This window comes from Equus asinus, chromosome 4, assembly GCF_041296235.1.
Source record: "Equus asinus isolate D_3611 breed Donkey chromosome 4, EquAss-T2T_v2, whole genome shotgun sequence".
Taxonomy (NCBI): Eukaryota; Metazoa; Chordata; class Mammalia; order Perissodactyla; family Equidae; genus Equus; species Equus asinus.
Window position 1 is genome coordinate 21,080,413 of NC_091793.1, and position 20,587 is coordinate 21,100,999.

The following is a 20,587-nucleotide window of genomic DNA, read 5'->3' on the forward strand; positions in this document are numbered from 1 at the left end:
TGAATCCATCAGGGCGGCAGCTCACTAACCTCTACACCTTCTGTGTCTGCTGCCTCAATGTCAAAGACTGAGGTTTGTTGTCTGCTGTGGCTGGTGTGGTTGATGTGGAAGGGTTGAAATATGACAGTATGCTTGACTGCTTAGCCTCTGTAACAGCTTGCTGCAAAACAAAAGCTGAATGCTATTTCTGTAAAAGCGAAAATCCTCCTCGAATTTCAGTTAGCAGAAACAGGTACTAACGTAGATCTTTCATAAAAGCTGAAATGATGTAGCGAACTTTTGTATAGCAGGGGGAACCTGTATACGATTTGCAGTTATTTTCTCTCCTTCAGTAGGTTGTCTTTTCATTTTGTTGATGATTTCCTTTGCTTTGCAGAAGCTTTTTAGTTCTGTATAGTCCCACTTGTGTATTTTTGCTTTTGTTACCTTCGCTTTTGGTGTCAAATCCAGAAAATCATCTTCAAAACTGATGTCAAGGGGCTTAGTGCCTCTGTTTTTTTTCTAGGAGTTCTGTGGTTTCTGGTCTTACATTTAAGTCTTTAATCTATTTTGAATTAATTTTTGTGTACAGTGTAAGATGGTCCAGTTTCATTCTTCTGCATGTGGCTGTCCAGTTTTCCCAACATTTAACAGACTGTCCTTTCCCCGTTGTTTGTTCTTGGCCCCTTTAGAGCAGTGTTTTTTGAACTGGGGTATGTGGATGGGGGTAAGGAGTGCTATTGAAAAGATCGTGACCTCTAAGGAGTTTTTCAGGGTGGTATTTTAAAGAGATCAGATTTAGATTGAACTGGGATGGTCTTCTCTGTCTTTTCTGCCTAGCTTTTGAAGGCGTGTCAGAGATAGGTGGTACCCTGGAGTTGTTTAGAAGTGTTTACATGAACATGCCAGGTTTGGGGCCAGGGTGGTGTTTTATTTGTGTGTTTATTTTGCTACGTTTAGTCATTACCAATTAAAATGGTTAATGTCTGCCATGTACATAGCATTCTTTAAAGATGTTTTCTCCCCCACTCCAAAATGAGGTCCTTCAAGTTGGGAACACGCTCATGTCAGGAATGTTTGGGCTTCTCAGCTATAGCCTTCTGTTCTCTTTAATGATCTTAATGGTGACAGAAAACAAACTACGTTAGTTAAATATTGGAGTTTTTTCCTAGTAGATGTTTTTGTATTTTAAAGATACACTTAACACATTGAAGGTAGGGATCTGGTGGAGTGCAAAGAAAAGTTGTGTAATCTTCCTAAACCCCACTTTTGAAATAATTTGAAGTTTAAGCCAAAATCTGATTTGGAAACATAGTTTTTCTTCTTCTTTTTTTTCCCTCCCCAAATCCCCCCAGCACTTATTTGTGTATTTTTAATTGTGGGTCCTCCTACTTGTGGCATGTGGGATGCCATCTCAACGTGGACTGATGAGTGGTGCCATGTCTGCACCCAGGATTCGAACTGGTGAAACCCTGGGCCGTAGAAGAGGAGCCTGTGAACTTAATCACTGGGCCACGGGGCTGGCCCCGTTTTTATTCTCAAAGGGGTAATCTAAGGTGTTTTAGATTCTCTTGGATTGTCCCATTGAAGGGTGGGGAAAGTAAGTTTATAGTATAAATGGAAAACTTTTATACCATAAGAGGTTTATCAGCATTCACCCAAAAGTTACTGAGACTAGTAACTTATCAGAGAGCACCTTGTTTGTTTTTTTTTAAAAATTACATATATACATGTTGCCAGGATGCTGTATAAGAATGCTACAAAAGAATATCACTGGGGTATAATATATTTAAATTAGAAAAAAATTGCCTAAAAATAATATTTGTTGAATTCTTACTCTGTGTCAGCATTGTTATAAGTGCTTCTCATGTTTTAGCTCATTTAATTCTCACAATAACTCTGTGAGAGTTATTATTATCCCTGTAAGAGTTACGCATTAGCCTGAGGTCACACAGCCTAGAGTGGTAGTGTAGGCAGGTAAAATCAGGCTCTTTGACTAAAATACTTATGCTCTTTGGGGCCGGCCTGGTGGTGCAGCCAGTAAGTGCACACGTTCAGCTTCGGCGGCCCGGGGTTCACCAGTTCGGATCCCAGGTGTGGACATGGCACCGCTTGGCAAGCCATGCAATGGTAGGCATCCCACATATAAAGTAGAGGAAGGTGGACATGGATGTTAGCTCAGGGCCAGTCTTCCTCAGCAAAAAGAGGAGGATTGCCAGAGGTAGCTCAGGGCTAGTCTTCCTCAAAGAAAAAAAAAGAAAAAACCCAAAGAGGTAAAATACTTATACTCTTCCTCACCATATTGGCTTAATAAAGTCACCATAGATTATTTATATCACCTGAATTTCAAACAGTTGAGGTATAGAGATATGCAGGCCATAAAAATGTTTTTGAATCAGAGGTGTGGCCCAATGTCTAGCATTTGCTGTACCATTTCCCTTTTTGCTGATACTCGTCTGGGAAGCAAATAATTTTTTAAAAGTTGGACTAATTTTAAAGAATATTTTTTCAGTTTAAAATTTACCCTAAGGTGAATATAATATTTTTGTGAAAAATATTTGAACATATTATGAATATATCCAAATCTAGCATTTAAATTTCATTTTAGAATTTTGACTTATATAGATCTGTATGGGGTAGCTAATTCAATGTGTTGATACTTGCATTGATGATGCAAAAGCAATGGTGGGTAAGTCTGCTGGCACCTTAGCATGAATTGAAGGAGTGGCACCAAACTGTCCTCAGAGCCATTGTATTTTTTTACTGCCGTGTACTTACAGGGGGAAAAAAAGTAGTTTCACTTACAAGTGTCCTTGATGCAGCAGTAAAACAATTAATTTTATTAAATTTGGACCCTGTAGTGTACATCTTTTTTGAAAAATTGGGGTATAAATTACACATAAAATTCATCTTTTAAAAGTGCACAATTCAGTAGTTTTTAGTATATTCACAAGGTTGTGCAACTATCACCACTATCCAATTCCAAAACATTTTCATCACGCCCCAAAAGATACCCTCTATCTATTGGCGGTTACTGCTCATTCTCCCCACCGACCCCCAGCACCAGGCAACCGCTAATCTACTTTCTGTTTCTATGGATTTTCCTATTCTGTATTATTCCATATAAATGAGTTTTGGTAGATTCCCTTGAATAAATACTTCTCTATTTGCTGTATACCTTTAGGACCATTTCTAGAGACTTTAAATTTTTTTTCAATAGCTTTCACCATAAAAATGGAATAATACATTATTTGGTCCTTTTGTATCTGGCTTCTTTCATTTAGCATGTTTTTGAGGTTCATCCATGTCATAGCAACTACTTCATTCCTTTTTTAAAAAAACTATTGAACTATATTTTATTTCATATTCCCTGATGACTAATGATGTTGAGCATCTTTTCATGTGCTTATTGGCTATTTGTATACCTTCTTTAGAGAAGTGTATATTCAAGTCCTTTGCCCATTTTTAAATTGGGTTATTTGTCTTTTTATTGTTGAATTGTAAAGTGTTTTGTATATACTTTGTAAATATTTTATTCTTGTGGGTTTTCATTTTCACTTCTTTTTTCTTTCTTTCTTTCTTTTTTTTTTGAGGAATATTGGCCCTGAGCTAACATCTGTTGCCAATCTTCCTCTTTTTTTTTTTTTTTAAACATTTTATTTTTCCTTTTTCTCCCAAAGCCCCCTGGTACATAGTTGTGTATTTTTAGTTGTGAGTCCTTCTAGTTGTGGCATGTGGGATGCTGCCTCAGCTTGGCTTGATGAGTGGTGCTGTGTCTGCGCCCAGGATTTGAACTGGTGAAACCCTGGGCCACCGAAGCGGAGCGCGAGAACTTAACCACTTGGCCACAGTGCCAGCCCCTATCTTCCTCTTTTTTTTTCTCCCCAAAGCCCCAGCACATAGTTGTGTATCCTAGTTGTAGGTCATTCTGGTTCTTCCTTGTGGGATGCCTCCACAGCATGGCTTGACGAGCAGTGCGTAGGTCTGTGCCCAGGATCCGAACTGGCAAACCCTGGGCCTCCAAAGTGGAGCATGTGAATTTAACCACTTGGCCATGGGGCTGGCCCCCAATCATTTTCAATTCTTGATAGAATCGTTTGATGCACAAAATTTTAAGATTTTGATGGTCCAGTTTATCTATTTTTTTCTTTGGTTGTGTTTTAGGTATCATATGTAAGAAACTATTGTGTAATTGAAGGTCATGAAGATTTACACCTCTGTTTTCTTGTAAGAATTTTATCTTTTAAGTCTTACATTTAGATCTTTGGTTCATCTTGAGTTAATGTGTATATATGGTGTGAAATAGGGGTCCAGCTTCATTCTTTTCTTTTTTTTTTTAAAGATTTTTTATTTTTTCCTTTTTCACCCCAAAGACCCCCAGTACGTAGTTGTATATTCTTTGTTGTGGGTCCTACTAGTTGTGGCATATGGGACGCTGCCTCAGCGTGGTTTGATGAGCGGTGCCATGTCTGCGCCCAGGATTTGAACCAACAAAACACTGGGCCGCCTGCAGCGGAGCACGTGAACTGAACCACTTGGCCACGGGGCCAGCCCCGCTTCATTCTTTTCATGTGGACATCTAGTTGTCCCAGCATCATTTGTTGAAAAGATTATTCTTTCCCCCATTGATTTTCTTGGCATTAATTGTTTGTCAGTCTGATCCAGTTAGATTTGGGCTGGGGTAATGTGTTAGGCCAGTCTTTGCAGTTTGTTTTGACCCCAGAAGAGGCTCTTCTTAGCTGACTCTTTCCCTGGTTCTCATTAGTGAGCTACCTGGCCTATGCTTTAGCTTGTTGTTCTTGATTAAGAGGAACTGTTTTTCGAGAACCTCCTTAGGCCTGAATTTCCCTACAGTCTATCTCAAATAAAGTCAGTTCTTTTGGAGCTTTCTTTTCTTGTGCACTGCCTCTCCCCCTGTACAAAATCTCTGAGTCATTACTCAGGACGTTGGCCAGGGTGGTAGCTTTTGGTCTTCTTGGCTTGGCTCTGCTGGCATGGAACCTTTGCCCTATGAGCTGGGGAGAATATGATTAGGGCCCCAGTATTCTTGGATTGCTGCAACTTGGGTAGAGTCTCTGCCCTGTGGATGGGGGTTGAGGGGGAAGAAGAGAGCCCATGCTCTCCTGGTCCCATTCACCAGGAATTTAGCATCTTCAATTTGGAGTTGTAGGAGATGAGAAATGCTGGTGTCCTGCCCCTTCTGGTGATTGACTGGGAGCTGAGGAGAAAAGAAACACCTTTTTAGCCACACCCACCTGGAGTGAAGCTTCCCTCAGGCTGAGCTGTGGAGTAGATCATGGCTCAAATACCACAGGCCTTCACTGTTCTGAGTTTTAGTAGATTCTCTTGACTAATGTACTTCTTTATTTGTTGTACGCCTTTAGGACCATTTCCAGAGACTTAATTTGTTTTGCTAATCGTTTCACCAGCTTTGCTTGTTTTCCAGGACGTTGTGTCCCTGGAGCCCCTCATGCTAAGATCCCAGAAGTGGAACTCTATAATTTACATACTGTAACACTCTAGTTGGGATTAATACCAACTTAATTTCAATAGTATACAATAACTTTGCTTCTGTATAGCTCTGTTCCCCTCCTTCCTTTTGCTGTTATTGTCACAAATTACATTTTTATACATTATGTGCTTATCAACCCAGATTTATAATTCTTGCTTTATGCAGTTATCTTTTCAGACAGGAGAAAAAAAAGAAACAAAAAGGCATTTATATTGCCTTTTGTATTTACCTCTGTAGTTGCCTTTATTGGTGCTTTTTATTTCTTCCCCTGGATTTGAGTTGTTCTTTAGTGTCTCCTCATTTCAAATTGAAGGACCCCTCTTAGTATTTGTTGTAAGGCAGATCTGCTAGCAACAAATTCTCTCATTTTGTTTTTCTCAGAATGTCTTATTTTTTCCTTCATTTTTGAAGGATAATTTTGCTTGATAGAGAATCCTTGGTTGACAGGCTTTTTTTCTTTCAGTATTTTGAATATGTCATTCCACTGCCTTCTGGCTTCTGATGAGAAATCAGCTGTTAATTTGTGTTGAGGATCCCTTGTACATGATGAGTCACTTTTTTCTTGCTGCTTTCAAGATTTTCTTTTTGTCTTTTTATAGTTTGATTATGATGTGTCTAGGTGTGGATCTCTTTTATTTTACCCTATTTGGAGTTTATTGACCTTCTTGAATGTATAGATTGTTTTTCTTCAAATTTCGGGTGTTTTCAGCTATTACTTCTTCAAATATTCTTTCTTCCCCTTCTTTCTCTCTTCTCCTTCTAGGACTCATTATGCATATGTTGGTGTTCTTCGCAGTGTCCCATAGGTCTCTGAGGGTCACTATCATTTTTCTTTATTATTTTTTCTTTCATTTCCTCAGATTCGATAACCTCAATTGATTGATCTTCAAGTTCACTGACTTTTTCTTCTGCGTGCTCATATCTGCTTGAATTCCTCTAGTGAATATTTCATTTGTTATTGTACTTTTTCAGAATTTCTGTTTGGTTCTTTTTTATAATTTCTGTCTTTTCATTGATATTCTCTATTTGGTGAGACATCATTCTCATACTTTCCTTTAGTTTTTTAGACATTGTTTCCTTTAGCTCTTTGAACATATTTGAAACAGTGATTTAAGATCTTTGCAATAGGTGTAAATCCAAAGTCTGGGCTTCCTCAGGGATAGTTTCTTTTTGCTGTCTTCAGCATGTATTTTTTACCGTATATTCTGAAATGACTGCTCAAGCTTCAGCCAATATAGTCTGTATTCCAGCCAGCAGAAAGGAGAAAGGACTGAAGACATGCTTACTCCTTTTAACTATACTTCTACAAGTTGTATATGATACTTTTGCATATAGCCCATTGGCCAGAATGTTATCATATGATTACACCTAGTTTCAAGGGAGCCTTGGAATTGTAGTCATTAATCTGTGTTGCCATTTGCCTGTCTTTTATTACTAAGAAAGAGGAGCAGAATGGATTTAGGGATATAATTAGGATTTTGTTATTTTACTGTTGTTCACCCCTTTGGTTGTTCTAATATACATACCCACCCTTCTTTCCACACACATAACATATTTGCCTCATCCCTAGAGAGACTACTTCAATGTTTCATTTAGTTACTGCAATCAGCTCAAATCCCAGAATGTCTAAGTAATGTGTAGTTTTCTCTGTCAGGTATGGTTCTGGGCCTGTGAACTAAAAGACAAGGTAACTGCTCCTGAAACAATTAGTGTACAATAGATGTAATAGAAATAGGATGATAGCAATAAAAAATTACCATTCAGAAAAGAGGAGAATTAATAATCTATAAAAGGCACTGGCCAGTAGCAATTATTAAATTCTCTGTAGGAAATTTGAAGACTTTCTCTCCTGACAGGGGAATAAATTTGTGGGTTAAGCATTGTTTTAAGCCTAATGACTTGGTCTTTTACTTACTTCTGTGCCTAGCCCATCTCCACCCCACATTAACTTACTGACAATTATGGTGAGGCTATCTGAAGCAGCTGGCTTGTGTGAGAAGGCAACCCTAAGGCTCCCCACCCCCGTTTTGTTCTGGCACTTGGGTTCATCGCCTTCATATGGCAGAGCTCCAGTCTTATTTCCACTTGGCAGGCACTGCTTTTAACTGCACCACTTTGGAGTACAGAGTGGTTTGCTTTTTCTGCTCTGTAAGGCCCCAAAGTAAGAGGCTTTTAGTCAACTTAGATTGCAGGCCACAGGAAAGAGTGTACCTTCCTTAGGAAAGATGTATTCCTCTATATCTCTGCTTACTGACTGACTAGCTCTAGTCTGAGTTTTACTTCTCTGGTATAATTTTGTTGAAAGTTACAAGAAGCAGCCAAAACATACAATATTCTGAATCTTTCCTACTGTTTCCCTTAAAGCTATAGCATCCCAATATAATCAGGCAGTGGTTTAAGCAGATGTTTTGCCACTGCATAACAATGATTGCTAGCTTTTCATTCTTCTGTTTCTTAGTGCTCACCACTTACCACTTTATTAAGCCATTGCCACATATGTTATGCTCTTTCTCATGAAGCATCCTACTCCTGGCACCAAATTCTGTATTAGGATTATGTTCAATCATTTGTGACCCAAAAAAAGTAAAATAATAGTGGCTTTAAATATAATATAAGTTTATTTTTCTCTTACATAAAATAAGTCCTGAGATAGGTAACTCAGGGCTGCTGTAGTGCTCCACAATGTCAAGGAACCAGTTTCTTTGTATTTTTGTTGCCTTGCCCTTCTCAACATGTGGCTTCTTCCTCGTAGTCTAAGATGGCTGCTTGAACTCCAGCACATTATTCACATTCCAGCCAGCAGGAAGGAGGAGGCTCCAAAGAATAATGTATCCAGTTCCTTTAAGGACGTTTTCTGGAAATCACACTTAATACTTTTACTCATGTCCCATTGGTTTGAACTCAATCACATGGCCATGCCTAGCTGCAAGAGAGGCTGCGAAAGGCAGTCTTCATTCTGGCACACACTTAGCTAAAGCTCAGGTGTTCTGTTCCTAAGGAAGAAAGGGAAAGTGGATATTGGGCAACAACCTCCAGTGCCTGCCATGGCCCAGGTGAGGTTCTTTTACTTCCTACTTAGTGGTAGTCTTTGCTCATAATTCTCTTCCCGTTTATTCTTTTTTTATGCCATCTAAGACTTCTGAGTTACTGCGTTTAGATGCTTTCTTCTCTTTTAGATATAGATCACCAATGTGCTGCTTTTCTCCTAGACTGATTTAGAACCTTTCTATTTTAAGATATGCCACCAAGAAGACACTTGAAGATTTTCATGCTGGTGTACATTTTACCTTTTCTTTTTTTGCTCATCCATGTCATGCTTGTTGCCTACACAGAACCCTTCAAAATGCACTGCCCTGACTGGGGCTGCTCTGTGTCTTAGCATTTTATAAATTCTACAGCAATTGCTTTTATTTTCTCTCTCTCTCTCTCTCTTTTTTTTTCTTTTTGAGGAAGATTAGCCCTGAGCTAACTACTGCCAATCCTCCTCTTTTTACTGAGGAAGCCTGGCCCTGAGCTAACATCTATGCCCATCTTCCTCTCCTTTATAAGTGGGACACCTACCACAGCATGGCTTTTGCCAAGTGGTGCCATGTCCGCACGCAGGATCAGAACTGGTGAACCCTGGGCTGCCAAGAAGCAGAACGTGCAAACTTAACCACTGCGCCACCAGGCCGGCCCCTACAGCAATTGCTTATAGATGTAGTTGTAATGAGGAAACTCCCACAGTGCTTTGGAGAACACTTTTTTTGTGTTTTTTGCTTTGTTTGGGAAACAGATTTCTTTGCTTCTACTCTCTCTTTCCTCTTTATTTTAAAGCTTTAAATATACTTGAACTGAAGTTAAAATTGTATTTACTAATGTCTGTTACATTTTACTCCCTCGGAAATTCTCAGCACCTTTTTAGAATATTAATGAGTTGAGAGTAATACTATTTGAAGTACGAGGCTGTCAGAGGGAAGAATAATGAGCCATGACTTAGGAGTTGTTTTTATTTAAATTGCTGAGATTTATTATGTTTCTAGATATTCTACCTTGATTGAAGCTTTACTGACCATGAGAAACTGAAAATGCTTTTTTTTTTAAGGATTGGCACCTGAGCTAACAACTGTTGCCAGTCTTTTTTTTTTCTTCTGCTTTTTCTCCCCATATCCCCCCACTACATAGGTGTATATTTTAGTTGTGGGTCCTTCTAGTTGTGGCATGTGGGCTGCCTCTTCAACGTGGCCAGACGAGCGGCACCATAGCCGCACCCAGGATCTGAACCAGTGAAACCCCCGGCCGCCGAAGCAGAGTGCGTGAACTTACCCACTCGGCCATGGAGCTGGCTCCCTGAAAATGCATTTTTAAACACAAACTCTGAACTGTATGCTGTGAAGGTAACGTGAAGAGCCAGTGTTTTTGTGTGGTAACTGATCTTGCCAGAGTAGATTTGTTTAATTAATGTTAGCTTTTATAATTAGGATGTAATCATAAGAGTAATTGATGAGTATGCTGGTGATATACTGTGGTGTTTCAGCTCTAATGTTGCAGTGCTGTTGTGGTTGTGTATGTTGTCCTGAGAGTCCTTCTTTGTAGCACCACTAGGTGTCTAGGAGCTGTATGTAGCCTGGCTTCTGCTTGACTCAACAGACACTAGTCTTTGAACATACGTTTTCTGAGTGTGGGTTGCTATATTTGGATGTTCCCACAAAGTTGCGACAGTTTCTGGATTTTTTTTCTTTTGTTTTTTTTTTTAATGGCAAGATCTTTCATTCACAGTGTTTTAAAATATTTGGTCAAGAATTTAGGAAAATATTCATAACTGCTCTAAAGAGGGAGCGTATTCTTAAGATATGGGGAAAGAGCTCATTGGGAAACCTAAGGATATGAGGCTCTGGCACTGGAAAATAGAGCTGCTCTTCAAATGCTCCATTGTAGTGTAGAAACAAAGCCCAGTACTGTAAACCTCTTCCCTTTCCCCGACTGCTGCCTGTCTTCGTCCTAGGTGAGGTTTGTCTCAACAAGTTTTTCATTCCAAAGTTAGTATGTTAAAAAATAACTAGTCTTTTTCATATTATTCATACCTGAACAAGATCACAATGGCAGATTTTCTATATTGTGGCCTGGCACCATTTCAGGTTCTGGCTTACTGGAGTGTAAGGTTTTGGTGTAAGAGTGGAAGAGCCTGAAGAATTCCTTACTTGAAGATTTGTCTCATGATGGATTACATGATTTTGTAGGTGAATATGCAAAATATGTTCAGATCATATTAAAATTTATTCAGGTCTTTTATACATAGCATGTGAACTTCTAAACATCCAACATTCTTTCTTTTAGAGAAGAGATCTCTAAAAAGACAAATAGAATTCCACATTTAAAAATTGGAATGCATTTGAACACCACAGAAGAGGGATTAGGAATCATAAGAAAAGCATATCTGTAGTGTTTGTGGGCATGAATATAGTTCAAGGAATGTAACAAAGTCATCTTGCCAAAATAGCCCTCTTGCTTTAAATTTCAAGCAGCCTTTTCTTGGAGGGGAGGATTTAGGGTAAGAGTTAAGGCAAATTGTCAAATTTCTGTTAAATGTTTGCAACAAAGTACCACTTTGTAGTTAAACTCTCTGTTCTTTTCAGAATAACTTCTCATAAGACCAAGATAACAGGATAGGCGCTGGCCTCGTGGCTGAGTGGTTAATTAAGTTTGTGCGCTCTGCTTCAGTGGCCCGGGGTTTCGCTGGTTCGGATCCTGGCTGCGGACATGGGACCGCTCATCAGGCCACGGTGAGGCGGCGTCCCACATGCCACAACTAGAAGGACCCACAACTAAAAATAAACAACTATGTACCAGGGGACTTTGGGGAGAAAAAAGAAAAATAAAATCTTAAAAAAAAAAAAGATAGGACAGAGAATAACTCTAAATTTTTATTCAGAGTGACTTACTCCAGGTCATATGACCAAACTCAGTGATATGTTGTATTAAGATTCAGGTCCTATATCATAACTTTTCCCCAAAGTAATGTGATTGTAACTGTTACTAGGGGGCCAGGCAGAATGACAAAAACTCAGTCAGGCGGCAGGTAAGGTGAACAAGTTCCCCTGCAATCCCTTCTCTACACAGCTGCCAAAGTGATCTTTTAAAAACATGCATCAGATCATATCACTCCATTGCTTAAAACCTGCATCCAGTTTTTTGTATATACTTCTCCCCTCCTGCTCTGCTCTCTGGCCACGCTGGTCATTCAGTTCCTTGAAGATGCCAAGCTCATTCCTACCTCATGGCCTTTGAACTTGGACATCCTGTTTTCTCTGCATGGCTGGCTGCTTCTTGTCAAAGTCATGTAGAGTCAGATTGTGTAGTGGTTAGGGGGTTGAGTTGTGAAACCTGATTGCCTGCATTCAAGTTATTATCCTCTCAGTGCCTCATTTCCCCAACTGTAAAAAATTCAATAATGTAAGTAAATAGCTCTTAGTGTTGTGAAGACTGAATACATACATATAAAGTGCCTGACTTACAGTAAGTGCTCATCGAATGTTGGTTATTATTTCATGTCTCAGCTCAGATATCACCTCCCAATGAGATCTTTCTTGACTATTTAATTTAAATTAGCCACTCTGCCCCACACGCATAATACTTAAAGTTATCTGAAATTATTGTATATTTATTTACTTTTATTTTTATGTCTCTCCTACTAGAATGTAAGCTCCATGAAAGCAGGGATATTTTCTGTCTGTTGCACTCCCAGTGCCCAGAACGGTGCCTGATCAATACATATTTGTTGTGTAAATTAATGGAAGTCAGGTCTACCCTACAAGATCTTCTTAGATGACGTAAGATTGAAAGGCAGTTTGTGTCACTCAGTTAAGGGAAGATGTTCCCATGAGTCCCCAACACCATTAGGTTATGTTCTAAACTATGGATATCTGGCAGGAGCTTGATGAGAATGGTGTAGAGATAATCAATAGAAAAGTAATTGAGCCTGGGGATAAAATACATATTTTACGTTTCTTCTGTTTTTGTTTATTTCTGCAGCTTCCAGCTGGTAAGTTCATGTCCTTTTATATAAGCCCTAGCTTACTTGTGTCTTTAAGTTTGGGAACAGCTGGTTGCCCCTCAGCATTATAAAGTTACAGCTTTATTGAGCTTCTAAAATAGCGTGAGTAGAAAGTACAGATACGTAATTAAATACTCAGCTGTATATGATAATTTTAGGAGTAAGAGAGATGGTCTAAGACCCAAAGTAGGCAGTGTGAGACTAGGGATCCTGAGTTATCCACAGAGTCAGGTCTGACAGCAGTTTCTCATTCCCTTATATCTATACATCTGCATCTTTTTCTCACTGTTGCTCTCTTCCTATTCTTGTACTTTTTTTGTTTCTATCATTCTACCTTCATTTCCATGTTTTCTTTCTTATGTACCTAATGGAAACTCAGATGACATTTCTGTTATTTGGCTTTGGCTCCTGGACCCAATATCCAAAATCAAATACATCATCCCCTCAGATAAAATTCCTTCTCCTTTCTTCCCTGTTTCTCTTAGCAGAATCACTGTGCTAGCAGTCACTCTGGCTTAAAATCATGGAGTCATTTTTGACATCTCTCTTTCCTTCATCCTCCACAACCAAACACAGACACATCCTATCACGTATAAATTCTGTCTCATTCATTCAACGTAAATTCAACAAAGATTTGCCTTCTTGCTCTGTGCGAGGCATGATTTTGTGCTATGTGGCAGTCCCCTTTCTACTTTTAACTACCCAAATTCAGGATCTCAACATGTTATACTTTGCCTAATGAATTAGTTTTGTAACTTTTTTCCCAACCTCATATTCCTTTTTTCTAATCCAGTATTTACTCCACTACCAGACTAAGTCTCTAAAGCATGGTTTGGTCATGTCACTCTCTGCTTCCTAGAGCTAAACTCAGCTTGCTGTTCCAAGCACTTCTCACGTAACTTGTACTTTGAACCATGTGATCTGCCAAACTGGATTGCCCTTTTAGAACATACTCTGCATTTTCTTACATCCATGTTTTTGTTCATGCTATTCTGTCTCCTGGAAGAGTATAAGCTCCCTGAGGGCAGGAACTTTTGTTTTATTCACTGTAGTGTCTCCAGTACGCTGTCGATGAAAATAATCCATAACCAATCTATAAATGAAAATTTGGGTGAGTTTATTCTGAGCTAAAATATGAGGACCATGGCCCAAAGGAAGAAATGGCACCGAAGAAGTGGGGTGCACAGAGTGGTTATATACCCCCAAACAGGATGTTTCACATGATTGAAATGTCCCTTTTACAATAGTCCCGAGACAGCGATTGGTGGACACAGCAGGTAGGTCTCCTGTCTCAGTGAACACAGCAGGGTGGCAGGTCTGTTGTCTTAAGCTGGGTGGTCACAGGTGAGCTGGGTGGTCAAAGGGGAGTGCAGCAATCAGTTCCTAGCCTAAGGAAAGATGCTTATCCTTAAGGAAATGCCAGTCTAGGGGAAGTTGCACCTTTATCTTAAGGCCATTTGTTTTTGCCATAGGAAATGTTTAAAGCAGATATACAATGCGTGCTCAATGGTCACGGTCAGGCCCTTTTGGAAAAAAACAAAGTCAGGCCGAATTAGGTTTACCCCAAATGGCTTCCTCATATACTCCAATATATCCCATTGCTTGCCATTTCTATTTGTCAACCCAGAACAATACCTTACATGTAGTCGGTACTCAATGCATATTTATTGAAAGAATGAATGGAAAATAAGTGAATTCTGTCAGTCTTATCCATTTTTTATGACTGTTCTCTAATATTATTTCCTTTCTTGGAAAGTCTTTTCTGATCTTCTATATGTTTCTATTTTAACGTAAATACCTACCTGTGACAGACCTTCTTCCCTCTTTTTTTCTGTATCAGTACTGACTTTGATTGTGTATATGATATGCTTGCTGTGAAGTTAATATAATCAGTAAATTTTACAAATATTTATGGAGTCCCTATTGTGTCAAGTATTGTATCTAGGTACTTGAGTCAAAAAGACGGTAGAACAGAATTCCATTCCTCAATGAACTTATTTAGTGGAGGATCAATCCGTTATAATAGTAGTAAAAAGAAGCAGTGATAAAAGCAAGCCTGGGATCTTATGGAAGCACAGCCTGTTGGAAGGGGATGGATAATAGAGAGAAAGGAGTAGGCTGGAGAAGAGGGAATTCTAGGCAGTCACAGGTACAGAGCCGCGTAACAGGTGCATGTACATATGATTGGAGTAGAGGGTACGTAAAGGAGAGCGGTGAGAAATGAAGCCTGGTTCTGTTGTAATTGAAGAGGCGGTGTCATATTGTTACCATGATCTATTTTATTGGGAGAAGAGGAGAAACTTGAATGGCTGATTCCCTGCAGAATGATCAGAAAGAGTTGAAAACCTAAAGCAAACAAAGGCCATAGATCCATGGAGCTTCCTGGGAAAGACTACTTGGGTGGTAAATTTTTGTTACTTTCCAAATGTCTTCACATTTGGATAGTGAGGCTATATAAACAATTCTTGTTTGAAAATAATTTTTTCCTCAGAAATTGAAGGCATACTCTACTATCTCAGTTTCCAATATTGATGTTAAGAAGTCTGATGTCATTTATCATATCTCACAATTTTGTGGGTGAGGAATTTGGGGAGGGCTTAGCTTGGGCATTCTTCTGCTTCACATGGTGTTGCGTCCACATGTTGGCATTCAGCAAGTGACTGGACTTGTCTCAAAGGTCCAGGAGTACACATGCCTGACACCTTGGTGGGGATGTCTGGAAGGCTAGTCTCATCTGGATCCCTCTTCTTTTTGGTATAGTCTTGAGACCTCTTTTTATGGTCTCTGCAGCAGAGTAGTTGGACTTCTTATATGGGGACCCAGGGCTGCAGGAGACCAAGGTAAAAGCTGCCATTCCTCTTAAAGTCTAGACTCGGAACTGTACTCCATTGGTCAAGGCAGTCACAGGCCAGCTCAGATTCAAGGGGAGGGAAAACAGACCTCACCTATCAGTGGGAGAAGTGTCGGAGAATTTGCAGCCATCTTTAATCTGCCACACCACTCTTCCATGTGCTTTCCATTGTTTTGAGGTAACTTTTATATTTTTTTTGTTTCTTATACTTCCTGGTTTTGGATGATTTCTAAGAGGAAGGAGGAACAGAAAGGCCTTTTCTTTGCTATCTCTAGAAGTCTGAGTAGTTCTTAAGACATCTGAAGATGATGGGTGGTAGTGACAGAGACAAGGGCAGCTAGTTAGCCAAGACTTGATGTTTTCCTCATCTTCTACTATAGGACCTAGGACAGTACCTAGTACATAATATAGTAGGCTCTCAAAAAATACTTGTTCCAAAATTCCTTCGTGTCAAATTTTATATTTATGTCTGCTTAGACAGAGTTTTAAAGATTTTGGTTTATCTACTAAATTGAAGATAAATCAAGGAAAATAAAAGTAAAAATCTGTCCAGCTGAAAGAGTTCATTAATTGATTAAAAACAATTTTTATACAGAGAAAACTTTTTTCAGAAGAACCATATTATTTGATTGTATGAAACTAACTCTTTGTCATGAGTCATAATAAAGAATCCTTCTAGTATATGCTTTTAGAGTTATCAGCTGTCTGCCTGAGCTCTTCCATTTCTCTAACACATTTTGTGCTGTTGCTTCTAGTTACATGTGTCACTCGGCACCAGGAGAAGGCATGCAGCCCAAAAAGCGGGTGGAGTGGAGAAAAGATGAGGTGGAATCAGACCAGCAAGAGAGGGAAACAGATGGGTTGTGGGAGATGACCCTGCGCCCATGTTGTTTTTGTTCTGGCTGCTACTGATCATATGCAAATTAGCAGCCAAGAAATTGGAGTTGGTGATCTTACGATGAAAACAAAAGTTTGATCTTGGACTCAGTCAAGTTATAAATTTACAACACTAAAACATGACGCAGATTTTTTCTTTTCATTATTTTTTAATTACTTTCCTTTGAGACATTTCAGAAAGTATTTTGAAACTTAACTTTTTAATTTTTCTAATTACTATGATACAGATAATCTGAGGTATTACTCTTTTAGGTTTTCTTTTTCATGCAAGTTTTACAGTAAGTAAAATTTTCGGGGTATTCAGGAATTGGTAAAGGAGACTTAATCCATGATGGCAGTATTTCAGCATTTTTGGATCTTATCTCTAGTTTGTCGGAGTTTACTAGGACTTCCTTCTGTGGGCTATTTAAAAATGAGTAGGGGGCTGACCTGGTGGCATGGTGGTTAAGTTCACGTGCTCCGCTTCAGTGGCCAGGGGTTTGCAGGTTCGGATCCTGGGCTCTGCTAGTACCTAGCACTGCTCATCAAGCCATGCTGTGGTGGCATCCCACATAAAATAGAGGAAGATTGGCACAGATGTTATAGCTCAGGGACAATCTTCCTCTCACACACACACAGAAATGAGTAGAAAGTAGTGTGTTTGCTAGAGAAAGAAATCTTCTCAATGTATATATTTTATGCTAAATATTCTCTTCTTTTGTCAGTGCTTGTACTTGACTTTTGTTTGGCTTATTTTCTAAGTTCAAGATTAAGGAAACCTTGCTTTATCTCTTACCAAGTCTTCACTTGGTTCTATAGAGGAATCTTATCTTTTAAAAAAATATTTTAAGAATGTTATCAAAACATATACAGATGTAGAGAGAATAATAGTATAATGAATCTCTGTATATCCAATACTCAGCTTCAACAGTTATCAATATTCTCCCACTCTTGTTTCATCTATGCCCCACTTCCCCCATGATTTTTGTGGAAGAATTTAATTGTAATACAGTTTAATACTAGCATTTTTAAAGGATATATTCTGAAACGTTCAATATCTCTGAATTAACAAATACCAGCATAGCGTATAATTTACTTAATAAAAATATGCGGTAAAGTATATACATAAAAATTTTAAGTGATCTCTTCAAGCCCTTAACGATCCTGTAAATCTGGAACTTAATCAGTTACTAAGCTATTAAAATAAAATCTGTGAAACACTCGCTAAAACAGATTTTCAAATTGTTTGTTCTTTCATTCCAGGCAGTGGCAGGCACAATCATGGTCCAAGTCACTACACGGTTTGCTACTCCTTTCTTTAATCTATTGAAATTGTATATGTTCTAAGAAACATGTCTTTTTAAACTTCTTTATTTTCTCTTCATGCCTAGCACTAGACTTGGGTTGACTTTCTTTGGGGGCCCATTTTCCACAGTTTCTTTAAAAAAAAAAATCATTTTCTAGATGTACTGGTTATGTGCGTTAAGTGCTTACCAGAATTACAGACCTGCAGTTTAACTTCATGGTTCATTAGAAAAATCATGATATCATGTGATGGATTTTTATTGTCTCTTGGGAGCAGAAACACATGTGAAAGTTGGGTCTCTGAATCTCAGCAATAATAATAATTATCTAATTCAAAATAATAGGAAGGTTGTTCTGAATTGTGAAAGTTAAAGAACATTTAAAGAATAGTTAATTTATTCTTTCAAGCTCGGTGAATAATATGAGTTAGCTTAGTAAATTATTTTTTTAGGCAGAGATCTTGCCAGGCCATTTAAAATTATCGTGGTAAAAATATATAACGTTAAATTTACCATCTTAACCATTTTTAAGTGTGCAGCTCAGTAGTGTTAAGCTTGTTCACATTGTTGTACAACAGATCTCTAGAACTTTTTCATCTTGCAAAACTAAAAGTCTATACCCAGTAAACGCTATTGCCAGGCCTTTTTAGTGAAACAGTAATTGATTTGAAATGAGAAATATTCATTTACATATTAACATTGACTGTGTTAATCTGTTTTGTAAAGAATTATACATTATGAAGGAATATTTTAATTTTTCTCTTAATCTGGTAAACACTATAAAATTGCTGGCACTCTTTTATTCTACCACCCCTCCCCCAAGTAGCATAAAATTTTACTTAATCTCAGGCTCAGTTATAGTATGACGGATATTAGTTAAGTCTGAAATAATGGGATTTTGCTGTTTGATTAAGAACTTTTTATGTGAAACTGATTCTAGGCCAGCAGTTTAACTGGAGTACTTAAATGGAATGAGGCTTGCTCGTTCCTGTATTTGACTGCCAAATATTGTTCTTAGTGCTACTGTATCTTTCTTGCAGTCTTCTTTATATCATTCAGATTTTTCTCAAGACCTGCCTGTGTTGGTCCTCAGATTATTTTTAGGTATCTTTCATTTGCTTCTTTCCTTGTTCAGACAACAAGTATTTATTGAGTGCCTGTTAATATGCAAATATATTTGCAGTGTCTATCTACTGCATACACAGTTGTTACCATCTCAGTTAAATTTCTCAATTTTCTCATGAGAGGTATGAAATTGTATAATCCATAATAATGCAACAGCTGGTTTTTTAGTTTAATGAGGCATAATTGATGTATAGCACTGTATAATTTTGAGGTGTGCAGCATAATATGAAATGATTACATATAGTGTGAAATGCTTACCACAATAAGGTTAGTTAACATGCATCATCTCGTATAGATTAAAAAAGAGAAAAAACAATTTTTTTCCTTGTGATGAAAATTCTTAGGATTTACTCACTTAACAACTTCAAATATTCTGTACAGCAGTTTTAACTATAGTCATCATGTTGTACATTACATCCCCAGTACTTATTTATCTTATAACTAAAAGTTTGTACCTTTTGACTACCTTCATCCAATTCCCTCACCCTCAGTCCCCACCTCTGGTAACCACAAATCTGATCTCTTTTTCCCTAAGTTTTGTTTTCTGGTTTTTTTTTTTAGATTCCCCATGTAAGTGAGATCATACAGTATTTACCTTTCTCTGTCTGACTTATTTCACTTAGCATAATGCCCTCAAGGTCCATCCATGTTGTCGCAAATGGCAGAATTTCCTTCTTTTTTATGGCTGAAAGATATTCTGTTGTGTATTAACAACTGTTTATCAGAAACCTGTTACTGTTACTAGGTCTTGGGACTGAAGTTTTGATCCTATCCTCCTCCTACTTTTCTTTAGGACTCACTGAAGAGATTTTGTTTTGTTTTTTTTTAAAAACACACACCTCAGTGCCATCATCTGTGTGTACATTTGTGCATGTGTGTGTGTAGGCATGCACATATGTATCAGGGTGGGGAAGGATGTTGACAATTGCTTTCCTAAGGAGTTTTGGTTTCAAATGATCCTTGAATATCATAAAATTAAATCTTTTTAGTCTGAAAAGGATGCTGTTAAGGAAAACAAAACATGCTCTTTCAGGGTCAGTGGCAAAGAATACTGAGCCAGATGGATTAATCCTGTGTAACAGTTGTTTTCTCCCAATACACACAGAGACATGGCTTAAATGATGGTAAGTCATAGACAAGATGGGAAAAAAATTCTTTGAAGGTTAGATTCTAGATTTTCTTAGTAAACGTTTGTTGTTTTGTAGTTCCTAAAATTGTTCAAACTCTTAAAAAATCCTCTTCCTAATGTTTGCCCATACTTAGAATATTGAGTTCCTAATATTTTTTTTCTTTAGAACTTGCCTCACTGAAGTCTTCTTCCAGCTTTTTTGGAGTAGGGAGCCCTTCTCATTGTCACCGTCTCATCTTAATTGCTCTTATCTGGGTCTTCTCCAGTTCATTTTGTATTTTGTGATATAGATCAACCAGAACTACAAGCAAGGCTATAATGAGCACTCTGTAGCCTTACATGAAGGTAGAATGTGATGGCCTTTCTAGTGTTCAATGCTTTCTTCATTTTGTAGCTTTCCAATAGTTTGTTGGTTTCTTCATCTGAAGCAAATTAGACTAAAGGCCTCACTAAAATCTTCAGGGAGCTCCTAGGTCCCTGTTCTAGATTAAGACCTATAGCCTTTTCATTATAAAAACAATCTACATGTTTTAGAGAAAATCTGGAAACTAAATAAAATAAAAAGAGGAAAAATTTTCATGGTCTAATCAAACAGAACCCATTTTGTGTTTTGGTATACTTATAGTCTTTTCTTCTCTGTATAATTTTATATATGGAGTATGCATCTTTATATCTCTTTTCTTAAACTTAACTTGAGATAAACATTTTCCACATTTTAAGTGCTTTATAAAAATTATTCTTGGGGCCGGCCTGGTGGTGCAGCGGTTAAGTGCGCACA

The 20,587-nt window shown here is 38.2% G+C and overlaps 1 protein-coding gene across 5 annotated transcripts in view; it reads left to right on the forward strand.

Moving 5' to 3' along the window:
• Nucleotides 1-20,587, forward strand: part of MRTFA (myocardin related transcription factor A) — a 193,120-nt gene that overhangs the window by 60,888 nt on the left and 111,645 nt on the right. Inside the window, exon 1 of one of the 5 annotated variants that reach the window (XM_070506831.1) lies at nucleotides 17,521-17,552. The exons of the other annotated variants lie outside the window; for them this stretch is intronic. The gene's annotated coding sequence lies outside the window, so the exon portion shown is untranslated. Of the gene's footprint in view, nucleotides 1-17,520; nucleotides 17,553-20,587 lie in introns of those variants that run through there. 5 annotated transcript variants of the gene reach the window in all.